Consider the following 15,967-nt stretch of genomic DNA (forward strand, 5'->3'; position numbering starts at 1 on the left):
ATGCCTCGACGACAGGACGCCGAAAACGCTTATCGCATTTAACATTTTCTGGTTTACATTCAGACAATTTTAGGTTTGACTACGTTCCGATAAAGTCGAGGATAACGTAAGTTAGCTGAGAACAGCGGCTTTGACCGTTCGGTTTATCGTGTCCTCTTCCAAAAAAAAGTTAGTTAGAGATGTATATGTCAAAGGCAAATAGTAAATTCAGGCATTTTGTCAAATGCCTATAGCAAATAGTCAAATATTCTGACTTAAAAAAATTTTAGATTCTTCTCCTAAATCCGAAAAAAAAAAAAATGCATTACGCCTGAGAGAATGACTTTTCTGTAAAAATGAGGATCATACAAAGGTATTTTGAACGATTTTTAGTTCCTGAACGAGCATTTATCTTGAAATCTTCAACACGTCTTAAAATATACAAAATTTTTACATTTTTAAAATTGAAATATACGTAAAGCACTTGTAGAGGAGGAAAGAAGAAGAGCTCATAGATAATGAGTTATGTTTGCCAAAAAATTGAAAATTCGTGAGTTCTCCCCCATAAATTTACAACATTTCGTAATCCACTAAAATTTGACCATTTGCTTGGGCATTTGACGAAATGCCTGATTTGACAAATCCCTGCAACATTGTATATTCGATTTTGTAAACCGTGCAGTCCACATAATAATCTTTGTTGGGAAAAATCTCCCAACAACAGCAATGATAATAACCGTTGGAATGGTCGAAATGTTATTCCTTCACTAGAAAATTTAAATTTCTCATTTAAAAATTCTTAAATTTTTAATGCGGCCATTTCTTACAAAATGGTATCTGCCATTTGAATGTTATTCGTCGTGTTGTCGAATCGTTCCCTCTCCTGGTAGTTTTGTCACCTCGATTACTCACCGAACCAAGAACTGTTAAGTTTTTTTTTTTTTTTTTTTCAATAAAAAAGGCAAACACAATGTAAACGGAAACTTCATGATGCGTATTCCAATAGTTGAGTGTTCTAAGGCTCTGAAGGAGCCGGAAAAGATAACGGAGTACGTAAGTAATGGCAAATCGGTAGCTTTTTAGAACAGGATGTCTGTGTCGCTTTTTGATTGGTCTGCGAGTTCTAGGATATCATAGAGCTCAAAAAATGAATTCTAAAAAATGCAGTTCATAATGGGCCAGGGCCGAATTTAGGGGGTGGCCACATGGGCCCCAGCCAATGCCATGGCGGCAAATTTTGCAATTTTTTTAAATGTAGGTATAAAAAAAATCTGATCCAGAAAAAAAAATTACTATAACAAGAAAAGGCGACAAAATCTCTCATTTCCTAAGAGCATGGTAATTTCTATTTTTCCGTCTTTCGGTCATACAAGAGACAGCAGCTTTAATTAGTCGAGTTAAAAGAGAAACCAAACACCCAATTCGGCCTGGGACGGCGCGGCATAGAGAGCAATGATAACGAGGACTTGAAAAAAAAGGGAGAAGCCCTCGGCGCGGCGGGCAGCGTGTAACACCTATTAGCGCCTACAAGACTGCATGAATACTTCACGCATTGCGTCAAACACAGTGCGGTCAGCAGTGGTCGGTGTGAAACGCATTGCGCCTACAAGACTGTAGGAATACTTCACGCATTGCGCCAAATACAATGCGGTCAACGCGGCGCGGTGGCGGAAGTTAAAATTATTAAACCACATTTATGTTAGTTCTTTCATAATTTTTTCGCTCATTCCTTAGAAATGGAAGATCTTTTCCACACAGACATAGGTTTACGGAACTTAACTTTCACGCCAAGTTCCGTGAACTTCTGCTAATTGTGTTCACAGGGTTTTTGCAAAAAATGTGTCCAACACAAGTAAACGTGTCTCACGCACCCCTCCCCCTCCGGCACGCACACTTGATGGTTTTTATTGAAGTTTCAGAACGAATGAGAAAGGGGCAGCAAGTAGGTATATCCGGCCCTGTAATGCGCTTGTTGCAAACTTTTGCTAGAGCAAAAATAAGAGTTGTAACTCATGGAAAATGTCTCAAAAATCACGATGAGCGCTTCGACAAAGTCTAAAATGCACTCTTTACTTCACAATTTGCGGTGCACTTGATGATACGGTTGACACTGGTTGAAACGGTGCATTACCACTTCCAAATTGCATTAAAAATTTAGGAATTATTTTCCATAACTTTCAGGGAGCCATGGCTAACCTAACAAGATCCTCCTAAAGAAAATGTATACGAGGAAATTCTTATTATGAGCCACAGGACAGGCCTCTGAAGTCTAGCGCTTTAACTTTGGGTACCGGCACCCTGTAATGGACCACTAGACAGGGTACGAATTTAAGCATTCTAATACATGTTTCTTATCCAAAATTTCACGTAGAACACGATTTGCGCAACGAAAATTACTGAAACCAACTCCTAACGAAGATATTAACCTTTTTATTTCACATTGGTTACAAGGAATTTGAACTGCCCGCTCACAAGAAACTCAAAGCTCTACGTGAGTCAAATCGCGCACTATGATGGTTTCAGCAAGCTTCTCAATCGAGCAATGTTCATTTCCCACCATGTGTTGTTCAAACTATAAGCAGTTTGCTATAGCTGAGCCAAAGCGTCAAGACCGAGGTTGCCAGATTTTTATATCGCTGAGACGTTCATGATAACGTTTAGCGCGCGATGTGAATCACGTAGAGCATTGAGTTTTCATGAGCGGGTCGTTTCAATTCACGCATCAAGAATCATCAAATATCTTCGTAAGGAGTTAATTTCGGTAATTTTCGTTGTGCGTATCGTGTTTTACGTGAAATTTTGGTTAAGAAACATGTATTAGAATGCTGAAATTCGTACCTTGTCTAGTGGTCCATTATTCGGCAACGCTGCTGAACACCGAATGCACTGAAGCCCGTCTATCTTCATAACATCACCGTGGCCGCTGCATTAGTGCGCTCTATTTACCCGCTTAATTAATACCCCTATTACGCATTTAGCCATTTAATTTATAATTTCTATTAACCCTGCGCCGGGGCCTTTCCGTCCCTCGGATGGGGTCTCATTTCATCCGCTAATCCCTTATTGTAGGACGCCTGTTTTATCAAAGAACTCGGCCGGGGATTATGGGTGACTTTTTACGCTTGCTCCTTTGCCGCCGCAACCAGTCTTACACGCAACAAATCCCCTCTTCCTCCCCTTTTCCTTCTCGTGCAGACTAACTTCTTTACACGCGGGCGTCGTTGTCACGTTTATTAACATCCCCCCCTTTCCATCCTTTGGCGGAAAGGGATCTTAGAGATACGATAAACTATGATTTGTTTTAAGAGGCCATTTCTGTTACGGGTAGAATTCTGCCCGCTGCGCGCTCTGCCTCGTGATATTGTGCTTTCCGAGCTTTATCAGAGAACTTGTTGCTTCATCCCAGCAAGATAGGTACACAGTGGTGTACTGCCTTGCTAAGGAAAAACGCCGTACGAACATTCGAGAGTTGCCGAATTTCCTTCGATAAAATGTTCATTTTTGAGGAGAGTTATGAATATTTTTCCTTTCAATTTTCAGAATCCTTGAGTAAAATTGTGAACTAAATTATCTGAAAAATTGGGAGGAAAATATTCATAAATTTACCAGGAAATTCGCGTTTTATGAGAGGAAATTTGGCAACGCCTGAAGGTTCATACAGCGTTTTCCCTTAGCATGATAGTATGGTTGTAGTTTTATGGGAAGGAGGGAAGTACAAGGTGGCATGAAACCTAAGGAAGAAATGAAAAATTGAAAATTTCAGCGAAATATGTCATGAAATTTCATGAGACTGTGAAATATTTCATATTTTTCAGAGGCTACTGTATATGCAATCCGCACTCGAACACACAAAAATAGAAGGAAGTCACAATTTTTACATTTTGCGAAGCATGAAAAGGAACCGGTATTTTTAGTATCTTCCATAAATTTCTGAAACATGAAATATTTCACGTGCCATTTCAAGATTTTATTTTTCATGAAATTTTGCCACCCTGAGGGAGTGGCGTGTCTTAAATGTTTAATGGGGAGGGGAGGAGGGACATCAAAGATTAAATACTCCTATATGAATGAAAATAATGGCGGTTTATTTTTAGGGATGGTAATCCGGACATCGGGAGAAAGGCCAAGAGGTAGGGATTGATTTCCAAAAAAAAAAAAAAAAAAACACCATGGGACAGTCTGTTCTATGACGGTTCTTCCTTCTTTCTTCCCTTTTACTCCGGCAAACGTGGGGGGAGGGGGGGGTACGGCTACCACACCCTCTTCCTGAATACGCCTTTGATGTATGCACCCGACTAACACAGACCTCCATTTCAGCTGAGTTTTATAATATCCGATAAAAGGCGAAATTTCAAGAATCTGTTGCGTATCCATCATCTGCCACACTCACTTCAGAGTCCTCCTCCGCAAGGCACTTAAAATGGTGAGAAAGTCAAGAATACATTTTCAAAGCTAGCTATCACTGTCAATAATATGGCAAATGCTCGACGATTGAATGTTTCAGTCGACAGTCGCTGCGCTCATATTTTGAGGCAAACATCCTCAATCAAAAAGAGACTTAAATCGCAAACGCTGAATAATGAAAGCCTGAGACACGCTGCGTTGCCGTGACTTCGATTTGGAAGAAAATTAGTGGAAATAGTGATTTGCTCGTTTATTCGAATACCTTGTTCACATTGACAACTGCTGCGCTGAGTTTGTTAGACGCACGTGCTTACAGCGAGAAAAATGTCGTCACTCCACCTCAGCGCGAAGAGCATCAAAGTAAAACAAATCGGGGGATTTAAGTTTCCTTCGCAGAGAAGGAGACAAGACAAGCACGGCCAGCCCACGCATTGGCTCAAAATTGCCTCAAAATCTCGATTGCCTTTTTGTGCATCTTCTGTCAATATAATCGAGTTCGTGCAAGAAGAAGCCCCTTTTATACACCGAAGAAAAGTGAAGTTGCTTTAACATTCTGGGTGTAAAAAAAAAATCGTGCGAGAACCTTAAATGAACTACATTTTGCAATTTGGACCTATAAATTCTGATTCATCCGAAAAAACACTTATGTGCATAGGGAAACTAATGGCACATACGTTGTTTTTAAACCGGGCTAGAATTTATAGTTCCTAATTGCAAAATGTAGTTCAAATGCTGAATTAACCGCTACAGCAGTTACGTCAGCAATGCCAATGTGTAAAACTAACTGCTAAAGCTAGTAATTCAGCATATTAGGTTCTCGCACGATTTTTTTTACATCTAGAATGTTCAATCAACTTCACTTTTTTTCGGTTTAGGTCAACGATCGGTCAAATGCCGTCAAACTCCGTGTCAATTTTGCAAAAAAAAAAAAAAAAAAAAAAAAAAAAAAAAAAAAAAAAAAAAAAAAAAAGTATTCGAAATCTTAAACCTACCGCCTCTTATTAGATTCAATTAATATGTACACTGATTAATTATTTGTATTTCGGTTTCCTCTAGAGATCTGCTTGAGAGGAAATACGATTGCATGCAAGCTCTTAAAACCACTGAATGGTGAAGAGGCATCTCTTATATTGAGGCGTGCTTTAGGAGGACTACTATTTCATTGATTTTGAGGTTAATAATTTCTACGTCAAACTCTTGTCTATAGATGTTGAATGGATATCGAATGACCTTGATCGATAAAAAACATTGTTAAGATAGGGATTTATCGATCCGGATCATTCGATAACGGTTCAACAATCGCCAGAACCTAAATAACCTGCAAAAATAAAAAATAAAAAAAAATATTTTGAGGTTAAAATTAGATAATGCCAGCGTGAAGTTGCATACCTACTCAGAACTTGGGCGACACTTTACACGCACAAGCTCAGCTCTCGGCTGAATCGCCGATAATGCTATCTGTTTTCCTCCTGTGGTGGCTCGAAGCCGATCTCTCTGAGAAAGCGGCGAGAATTATTCCGGCGAACAATTCCGGCACATAATTCTAGCTCAAACGGCAACTGTCAAAGAGTCTCATACGCTGGCTCAAATCGACAGATACCTAACTTGGGCCTGTGTCAATAAGAACAACCGACGAGCCGGGAATGAAGAAAGGAGGTTGGCTGAGGGAGAGGCCGGGACGCGAGCAGGGGAACATCGCATCCATTATCATCTTGTACTCCTTTGATCGAAAATGCCCGGTTGATGGCTTCTTTTGAAGTCCTCCGGGAAAAAAACGCACTGAAAAAAAAGTTACGATCTATACAGACATACCGTCTGTTCCGGGCTCAGAGGCCGAGACTTCCGGGTGCTGGAGCCGTAGCTTGGATTGCTCCAGGTGCTACGCCCGGAACTTTCGGTCAGAACGGATCTGACAATCTGTTATGCTGTATAACTTTGACCAGTGGCGTGGCGTGAATTGCGATGTATCGATGGTTATGCCATTTAAACCTATGGTGAAGAATCGATTACTAAGGTGTTCGCTGCGAACACCCCGTTTATCGATCCTTCTCCATAGGTTTAAAGGGCATAGCAATCGATATATCGTCATTCACGCCACGCCAGTGACTTTGACGGACTCCTTCATTCACTGTGGTTTGTCCCCGCGGGGGAGCGGCACGGGCCCTATAAACGCGCTCTGTCCTATACGAAAGCAGGAAGCCAATCTTACCCTGCCGTGATAGCGAGGGGAGCAATAAGTGAATAAATGTAGTTGTAAGAGAACGGGCTCAGAAGCAGGCTCGGAGTTGCCGTAAGGTCAATCTGCCAGATACGCTCCTAGGCGCGCCGAAGACACGCCCCTCCGACAGGTAGCAAATTTAGAATAGAAAACAAATTATGACCGAGAAAATATGCAAAAAAATTCATAAGTGAACGGGAGCAGAGGAAGTAAAGAGTTAAGAAAAGTGCTCGCACGTATGATAGTGGTAAACGGAGATTACGTAGCCTGGTGTCAACGATTACGGTGTCAAGAAACAGTTTCTCTAAGTTTTTGTTGACACCATGGGCATCCAAAAATACAAAATTCTGATTCTAATGAAATATGATCACGGTGTCAACGATCACGACGTCAACGAAACTTAAAACTTCCCTCTATAACATCTTTCCAATGTCAAGTCTTGTTTTTCTTGTGTTATTTACTCAAACACCTAACCTAATCTAACCTAACCTAACCTAACCTAACCTAACCTAACCCAACCTTACCCGACTTTGCCCGACTTTACCTTACAAGACCTAACCGACTTTCACAGAACTTAACTTTCCCCGACCTTACTCTACCTAACTTTACCTAATCTAAACGACTTATCCTGACCTAAACTAACTTAATCTAACTGAACGTGGCCCAAACCTCTCCTGTACACTAAATTTTCTAATTTTACTCATAGGAAGATATTTTTCTGTTTGTTGACACCATGATCGTTGACACCATGCAACGTTACCTAAATGGAGGTCCAGGAACTATAAACCGGAGGTCCTGAGAGGCACTGGAGGCTACTACGATGCTAAAATTTTAAATTTTGGAGGTTTTTTGTGGGGGATGGGGGGGAGGGGTAGAAATTTTTCAAAATACCTACTTATTTGCACACACCAGAGCATATTTTGAGCAAACTTAACCTTAATTTATTTCAAATGTCAAAAATAAGAGACACCTGAGCGCGACGCAACTATTCGTGCTAGATGAATGTCCACATTGTATGATAAAAATTTAAGATCCGATGGCGTCAGTCGTGAGACATGGACTCGCAATGCTCTGCTATATGTTGCTAGTGAGAGTCGGGAGAAAAATTGAAAATCGCGGCCGGATTACTTCTTTTCGATCTTCGACTGTGCTGCTCACGTAGCCCTTGAAGCAGCACTACACATGAGACAAACGAAATCAACACAATATGGAAACAGAGCAAGGGATAAGATGCGCGTGGACGACGGCGCAGAGATACGACTATTCGTACTTGATGGGTGTCCGTGTTGCATCTGCAAAATTGAAGGCGCGGAGCGTTAACTCGCGATTCTCCGCTCTGTACTGCCTATGAGGTGTCGCTCAGATCCGGGGTAAAATTTACAAAACGAGGTCGGAATACATCTCTCTTGTCTTTGGCTGTGTTGGTACTCGTGCATATTGGTAAATAAGGTCTCACGTTGATTCGGAGGGGAGGCAAATAAATTCTCAATCAACGTATAGGTTGTACCTTCACTGTACTCAAAGTCTATTTTCATTTGGAGGAAAAAAGGAACCCATTACGGTTGGGTGGTCTCATTTTGCGTTATTAACATTTTTTTTTTTTTCTCGGTACAGGAATATTGGTATACTCAGCATCTTTGAAAAATATAAAGAAAGGGGGGGGGGGGGAGGATACCAGTGAACATTTTGAATCACTACAATCGAGAAATATGTTATCTCTATTATTACGGTTTGTCCATGTTGCTAAATAATTTCTCTTACTCCTATTTTGAGCCTTACTTATCTCTGCAAATGTAACATCAAAGATTAATTTTGCACGGGGTATACTTTTATTAATACTAAACAAATGGTGAACATTTCACTATTTTCTCTCCGAATGTTCAACGTTCCATGAAAGTTACACTGTAACAGTTATGATGACTGGAATGAAAATGCAAAAGTGCTACATGTTATTGAAAAATTAGAACGAGAAAACACTAAAACTGTGTGATTATTCGGTTCAATTACGTTTAATCGCAGACCCTCGGTGAACAGCTCTCCTGGATTGATTTTTTTACAGAGCGGAAGTAGAAGTTACTCTCGAGGAGATGAAAGAAAAACAAGTCGAGAGAAAAACAGAAAAATTAGCGCTTGAAAATTAACAATTTCATCGGTGAATTTCTCGTTATCCTGACGACCTGATACTTAATGTATAAAACTTTGCTGCGTTGAAAAACTACGGAGGAAAAATTTCGTGTAAAGGATGCGAAGTAGAAATGGATTACATTTTGTAATAAGGAACCACTATTTTTCACTCATTTTGAAAACACCGTGTATGCCATTGGTTTCCCTATGCAGAAAGGTGCTTTATATGGAAGAGCCAGAGAAAGTGGTTCCTTATTGCAAAATGTAATCCAAATGATATGGATTTCTGAAGTTTTCGGATCGCACATCTGAAAGCGGGATGTCCAGCTGCCGAAGTTCGGGTCAAATATCTGAAGTACTCCGATAAGTACCGAAAGGGTTCGGGTCACACAAATGAAGTGCTTCGGTATACCGAGGTACTTCAGTATTTAACCCGAACTCAATTTAATAAATTCCATACAGGTTTTCTTCAGTTTAGCAGTTTTACCTGGTGGAATTTGAAGTGTGCGATAAAAAATGGCCTCCCGCGGAGATATGCGGTTGTAGAATTTCGGGAAGCAGCGGATCGCTCACGGGGTCTGGGTTCAGGTTCGACCGGTGGCGACCAAGATCCATCCACATGGCGACTGGCCTCGTTTAACGAAATTAAATTAAATAACAAGCGCCGGAGGCTCATTGAGATTCCAGACATGATCTCTCACCTCGCCCTCGCGCCCGAGAATAAAATTACAAAGTTCGGAACAAGAGTTTTAGCCGCTTTTTGCCTACACGGACAGCTCCTTCGACAGGAACCCCTCATAGTTGTTACTAAATAAACTCACCGACGTAAGCTTATTTCGTCCGCTTTACCACCGCGCTTAGGAAAAACAGCGTATCAGAATTTTTAAACTTGTCAAATTTCCTCTGACAAGATCTTTATGGAGTGAAGTCATGGGTATAGTGCAGCAATATCTTCAGACTTTTTGGATAATATACCGCGAGTAAAATAATATGAAAACTTCGCACATTAAAGAAGTATGAATATTCAGGAAAACTCGGTTTAATTCGCAAAAACTTGCCCGTATCTAGGATGTACATTCTACATACGGCGGTACTTACATTTTAACAAATGAATAATTTCCAATATTTTTTCTCAGTTTTTCTTTTAAAAAATGGGATATCTGGTTTTGACCCCTTCTCCTTTCGAAAATGCAATTACTTGAAGCTCTGGCTGAGATTTGCGTGAATTTTCTAAGCACGGATAATTGATTTTGAGCATAAGATACTTTGTGGACGTTAGAAAAGAGCTGCGGGAAAACATGGAAAAAAGTGACTGCAAAACGAAGAAATAAAATTGCAGTGCGTATCATTACCGTGAAAAAGATTGTTTCAAGCTTGGAGAAATGAGAGGGAAATAATAAGAGGACGGAAACATTAAAACACGAACGTCGGATAGGTACCCACGTAATTTTTCTGCTCTGAAAATTAGACCCTCATTTTTTCTCAGACTGAATGATTACCGCGGCGATGTCCTCCTCCCCCCACCCATAGATAATTAATTTCGCCTCTAGCTTCCTTTCCAAACCCCAAGCCATATTGTGTGATTATAGTACCTACCACCAAGAGTGAAAGCATGTGATGCTCCAACATTGTGGTATCAATAGACATAGTATTTGTTTGTCCTAACTGTTCAATCGTTAGCTGCTTATCGATCGTGAAACTGGAAAAAAAATTTCTCAGCTTGGAACGGAGCGAATCTTTTGAAAAACGTCACAAAGCAAGTATACAAAATTTATTTTCTCGGAAAACTCCTGTCCCCATATTATCCGCACAGAGAACTAAGTACCTTTCTAGTCTAAAGTTGGCTGCAGGTGCTAGACACAAAGCCAATGAACCATCAGGAAAAAAAAAAAGAAAAAAATTAAATGTCTTGTTTTTGATAGAAATAAAAGCATTTGAACGTTTCAACTGTAATTAAGTTTTTTAATGTTTTACTAATTAAGGCGAAGTCGTAGCGAATTTTTCGTGAGTTTCCTCCCATGAACCCATTGTAGATATCGAGTACGCATGGAGTAACTATATACATTCAACTTTACGTGATTTTTCTGAATCGTTGCAATTATTATACGTATTTTCCTTTTAAGCAATCGTAAAATGCAAACAAAGACTCAGGAGCGCCTAACTGATTTCAAACAAAATCAAAGAAAATTTTGACCTGATATTTTCTTTCATTCTATTCTTTTTTATTATTTTCATTCAAAAAAAAAGAAAGAAAGAAAGAAAAAAAAGTAAACGCCGTCCGAATTTCTAAATCCCTGCAATTAGAATCAGGCGCAATGCATGAAGTATCCTGCAGACTTGTAGGGCGCTACACTACGCGCTGCACGCACCGTGCTATACGCGCAATGCATGAAGTATCCTGCAGACTTGTAAGGCGCTATACTACGCGCTGTGCGCACCGTGCTACACGGCACTAACCGCGTAATGCATGAAGTATCCTGCGGCCTTCTATGGCGCTACTATGCGAATCGCGCCGTGCGCGCCAGCAGCACTGTGTTTAATGCGATTATTCAAACTTGCGATGTTTGCGGTTTTCAACTTATGATTTTGAGGTTTTTGTAAAGTTTTTTGGAATTATTGTCATTTCAAAAGATAAAACATAAAACCCAACTAAGTTTCTTCTCTTCATTTACATATTTTTATGAATAATTTTAAATAAAATCATGAAAGTGAAGCGAATTTGACACGTAAGCTCCCTCGTTGCTCAGCAATGTAATGGCGTGATTATTTTGACTACATTTCGCTATTCGGAACTAAAAATTTTGGCTCATCTGTGAAAACTCTTGTGTGCGTTAGGAAACAAACGGTACCCACGTTGTTCCGAAACGAAGTCAGAAATCGTGGTTCTTAATTGTAAATGCGGTTCATTGATCAATGAACCCTATCAAAACATAGGGTATGGATTCTATTAAAAAGTCACAAAGTGAATCGATCGAATCGACACCGGTTTTTTAATAATTTGTTGGTTAAATTGGTGTCGATCAGTGATCACGGTTAAGCGGTAAAGATTTGAAGGTTTATTATTGTAACGTTTTCTGCCGATGCTTCCTCTCCCAAATCTATGCTATAGATCTCTCGGCGTGACATTCCTATGTTTATTCAACCTTTGAAAACTCAACCCCAAAAATTGACCGTGGACGCAGGAAACAAACTAGGTAGATTATGCAATAAAGAAGCGATCTCAAACTTTATTGATGTAGGTATCCAATGTGATTTTCGTGCGATTTTACTCGCAGTAAGTCTTTTTACTTGGCTGTATCTCTTGCGTGAAATTGGCCCAGATGTTCAAAAAATCGTTAAAGTTAAAAGAGGAAAAATGATTCTTTGAAGCAATGACTCAACCTATTCGTATTGGGAAGGCCCAATTTTTACGTGCTTGCCAACTTGCCAGGCCACTCTAAAAAATTTGTGACAATCAGTTAAAACTTGAAAAAAAACGTGGTTTTCGACTTTGCAATCGGCTTCCAGAGGCACAAAAACCTCCCTAGAAAACTAATTGTTACTCGATATATCCTCTTAATTCTCTGTATAAATGTGATGGTTTTTAAAAATTAAAGATATGGTACTGTATCTTAAGTGCTTGCCATTTGAGTTAAAAGAAAAATTGCGAAAATCGCTGAAATTTTGGCCAAATCAAGCGCTTCAGACTACCAATGGGCTTCCGAGGAGGGAGGAGGAACCGCACATCCCAAAGACAAATATTTTGCTTTAATCTGTTATGAGAATAGCCCCTAAAAGTCGAGAGCGGATTTTCTGCGCGTTTGCCAGCAAGCTCTTAAAGGTGTCTTTGGGTCTCCGGAGGATACCTACCCAAAAATTTTTAAAGGCGGCACGCAATTTAGTGACTTTGTGGCTCCCAGACTAAAAATAAGGAGAAGTACATACTTTAAAATCGGCGGTCATGGAGGTCGTGCAGTTTGCTCATCTACACAATTTACCTATTATTTAGGTACAAACCTATTATAGATCTGTCATATTTTTGTGATCTACGGTCTTCAATACGCCAAATCTGAAGATGGGTCTTGGAAGATGTCTTGAAAAGAGACACAAAAGCCTGTCAAAAAAAGGCATTTGTGTCCCCCGTTGCCCATTTTTGGGAGGACGCAGGGATTTTTGTACCGTACACGGAACTTTATGATAGAAAATAGGTACTCCAGTGAAAGTTTTAGCTTGATTTCTGACTTTGTTTTGACAATACACCGTTGAAACGCTTATATTTTAAACTCTTAAAAAAATTCTGATATTTAGGAGTTTTTGGTTTGAAAAAACCACTTTAGTTAATGCTATTTTACTTCTCGAAGCACAGATCAATTGATATATTTTGCCTCAGATTTCAAAGGGGACCAACGAAAGTTCATTTTTCAACAGGGAACTTCAAAAAATTAGCGTATCTTGGCGGCAAGAATGCAAATTCTGCAACGCTGTAACGCCGAAACAAGCTTTGAACTCAAATTTAACTATCTCTGGAGTATTGCCTTATCATGAGGTTTCGTCCGGGCCACAATTCAGCAAAATTCCCGAATGTCTCCAAAAAGGAACGATTTTTGACAAGATCTTTGCTGGGAAGTGGAATAGTATAATTTCTTTGAAATGCCGCTATGAAACTATACAAACCCAGTGGACTGTGCCCCCTGACCGCCTCTCGGTCTGACCAACCGAGGCGCTTCTCACCTCAGGTTTTATGCATTACGCGTTCCTTTCGCAATTTTACATGATACATTAACGTATTTATGCTAAAAGCAACTATGCGCATAGGGTTTTCGTGAGCCATAGTTCCTTTTGGCATAAATATGTTCAAATTACTTATATTATGGAGTAAGATTTACCAAAGTTACCAAGTGCAAGGGAAGGAGCAGCCAATCCCACCCTCCCCAAATAACGCGCCAGATTGGACCACAGGAATTAAACTCTCTGGTTACTCAGCACACAGATGCCGATGTCTAAATTCCCTCAACTTTCATCGACATATTAGGGGCCGCCCAAAAACAACGTCAGGCACCACATGGGCTCAGAGGGAAAGTCTAGAAGAGTCACGTGCCAAAAACTACAGAAATCTCGGATCCCTGACACGACGAGGGTGTAAAATGTTCATGCGAGATCCTTTTTACTATAGGTCATCGTTACACTGCCTTAGTCTATTCTGCCGTACTGATGAAAAACGCCGTATGAGCATTCGAGAGTTGCCAAATTTCCCTTGATAAAACATGTATTTTTGACGACATTCTTGGATATTTTTCCTTGAAATTTCCACATATTTTCGATTAAATTGCGCTCAAAATTGCCTGAAAATTTTGGAAAAATATATTCCAAAATTCCCAATAAATTCGGTTCTTATCCAAGGAAACTTGGCAGAGCTTGAAGGCTCATACGACGTTCTTCCTTGGCACGGCAGTATTGCCATTTGGCACCTTTCCCGGTCGTGTAGAGATAAGTCGTTTCTGCACTCACCGATTCAATAATAATCCACCGTTGCGTCGGTGGTTTGGACACCGATACTGAGCCATCGGAACGACAGGTAACGTCTCGTTGACCACAGTTCCGACCGTGATTATCATTTGGAAATAGATTGAGATACCTAGGCGACACTCTAACGCACACCCACCCGGAGGTCAGCGATCCAGGGCACAACAACCCGCGGGGCGGAGGCTGCGAACGTCGCGTCGCGGGCGAACGCCGGATACTGAGAACATGCAGCGAATGCTCCGAATGTCGAGGCCGAGCAAACAAGTGGAGAGGATTTGCAGGAGCCGTGACAGAGGAGGCGGGAAGAGGCGGGAAGAGGCGGGAAGAGGCGGGAAGAGGCGCGGGAAACGAAAGCCACGCGGCGCGAGCTCAACAAGTAGTCGGACCATAGAGTACATAGAGTCGTAATGTAAGTGGGAGAGCTGGCGCCACTTTTAAGCATTTTCCATGTCCCGAATAGAGTACCTTTATAGACAGAGTATGGCCATTCGTATCTTTTTACTACAGGAAAACTGTTCCGCTTTTTGATTGGTCAACGAGTTTTTAGGCTTCATGATGCTCTTAGGGCCGTAAATAAACAAACAAGATGGCGGCTCACCGTAACATCGATGAGAAGCTAAATTTGACAAAAATTTCAATTAAGCGGCAGTAACAATTTAAACGAGCATATCTACGAATAGCACACGAAAAACACATGAAAACATTGTTAAATTGCCTTTCACCTTTATCACAGGAGGATGTAAGATGTGCATAACCTCAATCTTGCTTGCTGATAACGGCCATCTTGTTTGTTTATTTACGGCCCTAAGAGCATCGACCGGCCTATTTGCTCGCGACCAATGAAAAACCGGAACAGAAATGGCCATACTCTGTCTATAAAGGTACTCTAGTCCCGAATTCCGAGACTCCTGTGTGACGCCGGGTCACTTTTTCGATGCATAATCGATTGTTTGCGATACACGGGTACCCGGCCATCCGATGACAACAACAACAACAACAACAACAACAACAACAACAACAACAACAACAACAACAACAAAGGAGATAGGAATTACCACGTATTGCACACCGCCATTTTGGATCGAAAATGTATCGAAAAAGCGACCCGAACTCGGCGCACACCGGGCTCGGAATTCGTCGAGCAGAACATGGCGCCAGCTCTCCCATTTACATTACGACTCTATGTACTCTATGGTCGCACCCAGTCGCGCGAGGAGTCTGCGGGACGAGAGTCACCGCACGCGATCACCGGGGCGCTCGCTTTCAGCGCGGGGGGGGGGGGGGGAGAGAAGGGGGGTTCCCAGTTTAAAGTTACCTGCAGTCGCTGAAAAATCATCCTAAAACTGCGTTTTCTGATTCAGGCTTAGTCTGAGTAATACGCCCGCTGCCGCACAGTGGGTCGAGTCATCGGGAGAGGTCGGACGAGCTTCAAAAACTTTAAAAGCGCATATGAGACCTTATCTGTAACGATGGCGGATGTAAAAAATTACCCTCTCGAAACACGCTTAAAAAACTGCATTGGTCACACAAAAATTTAATATGTTTGCCTCTGGCGTAATGCACAGATCACGAAGATCACATCACAAGTATTTCCTCAAGATTTTCTCGATGCCGAAACAGTTTTTTCAGCGTGTTTCAAAAAGGTAATTTTTCACATCCGCCATTGTTACATATGAGTCGTCATATGTTCGCGAATGTGAAATTATAGTTTTTAAAAGGTACTTTCTTTGGTTTCCTCGT

At 40.9% G+C, this 15,967-nt stretch overlaps 1 protein-coding gene across 3 annotated transcripts in view; it reads right to left on the reverse strand.

Moving 5' to 3' along the window:
* Window positions 1–14,447, reverse strand: part of LOC109032035 (GTPase-activating Rap/Ran-GAP domain-like protein 3) — a 480,199-nt gene extending 465,752 nt beyond the window's left edge. For 2 of the 3 annotated variants that reach the window (XM_072296201.1, XM_072296202.1), the window contains exon 1: window positions 14,213–14,447. The gene's annotated coding sequence lies outside the window, so the exon portion shown is untranslated. The remainder of the gene's footprint in view (window positions 1–14,212) is intronic. The other variant, XM_072296203.1, reaches the window with a different exon arrangement.
* Window positions 14,448–15,967: the final 1,520 nt, after the last annotated feature.

Source organism: Bemisia tabaci, chromosome 2 (assembly GCF_918797505.1).
Source record: "Bemisia tabaci chromosome 2, PGI_BMITA_v3".
Taxonomy (NCBI): Eukaryota; Metazoa; Arthropoda; class Insecta; order Hemiptera; family Aleyrodidae; genus Bemisia; species Bemisia tabaci.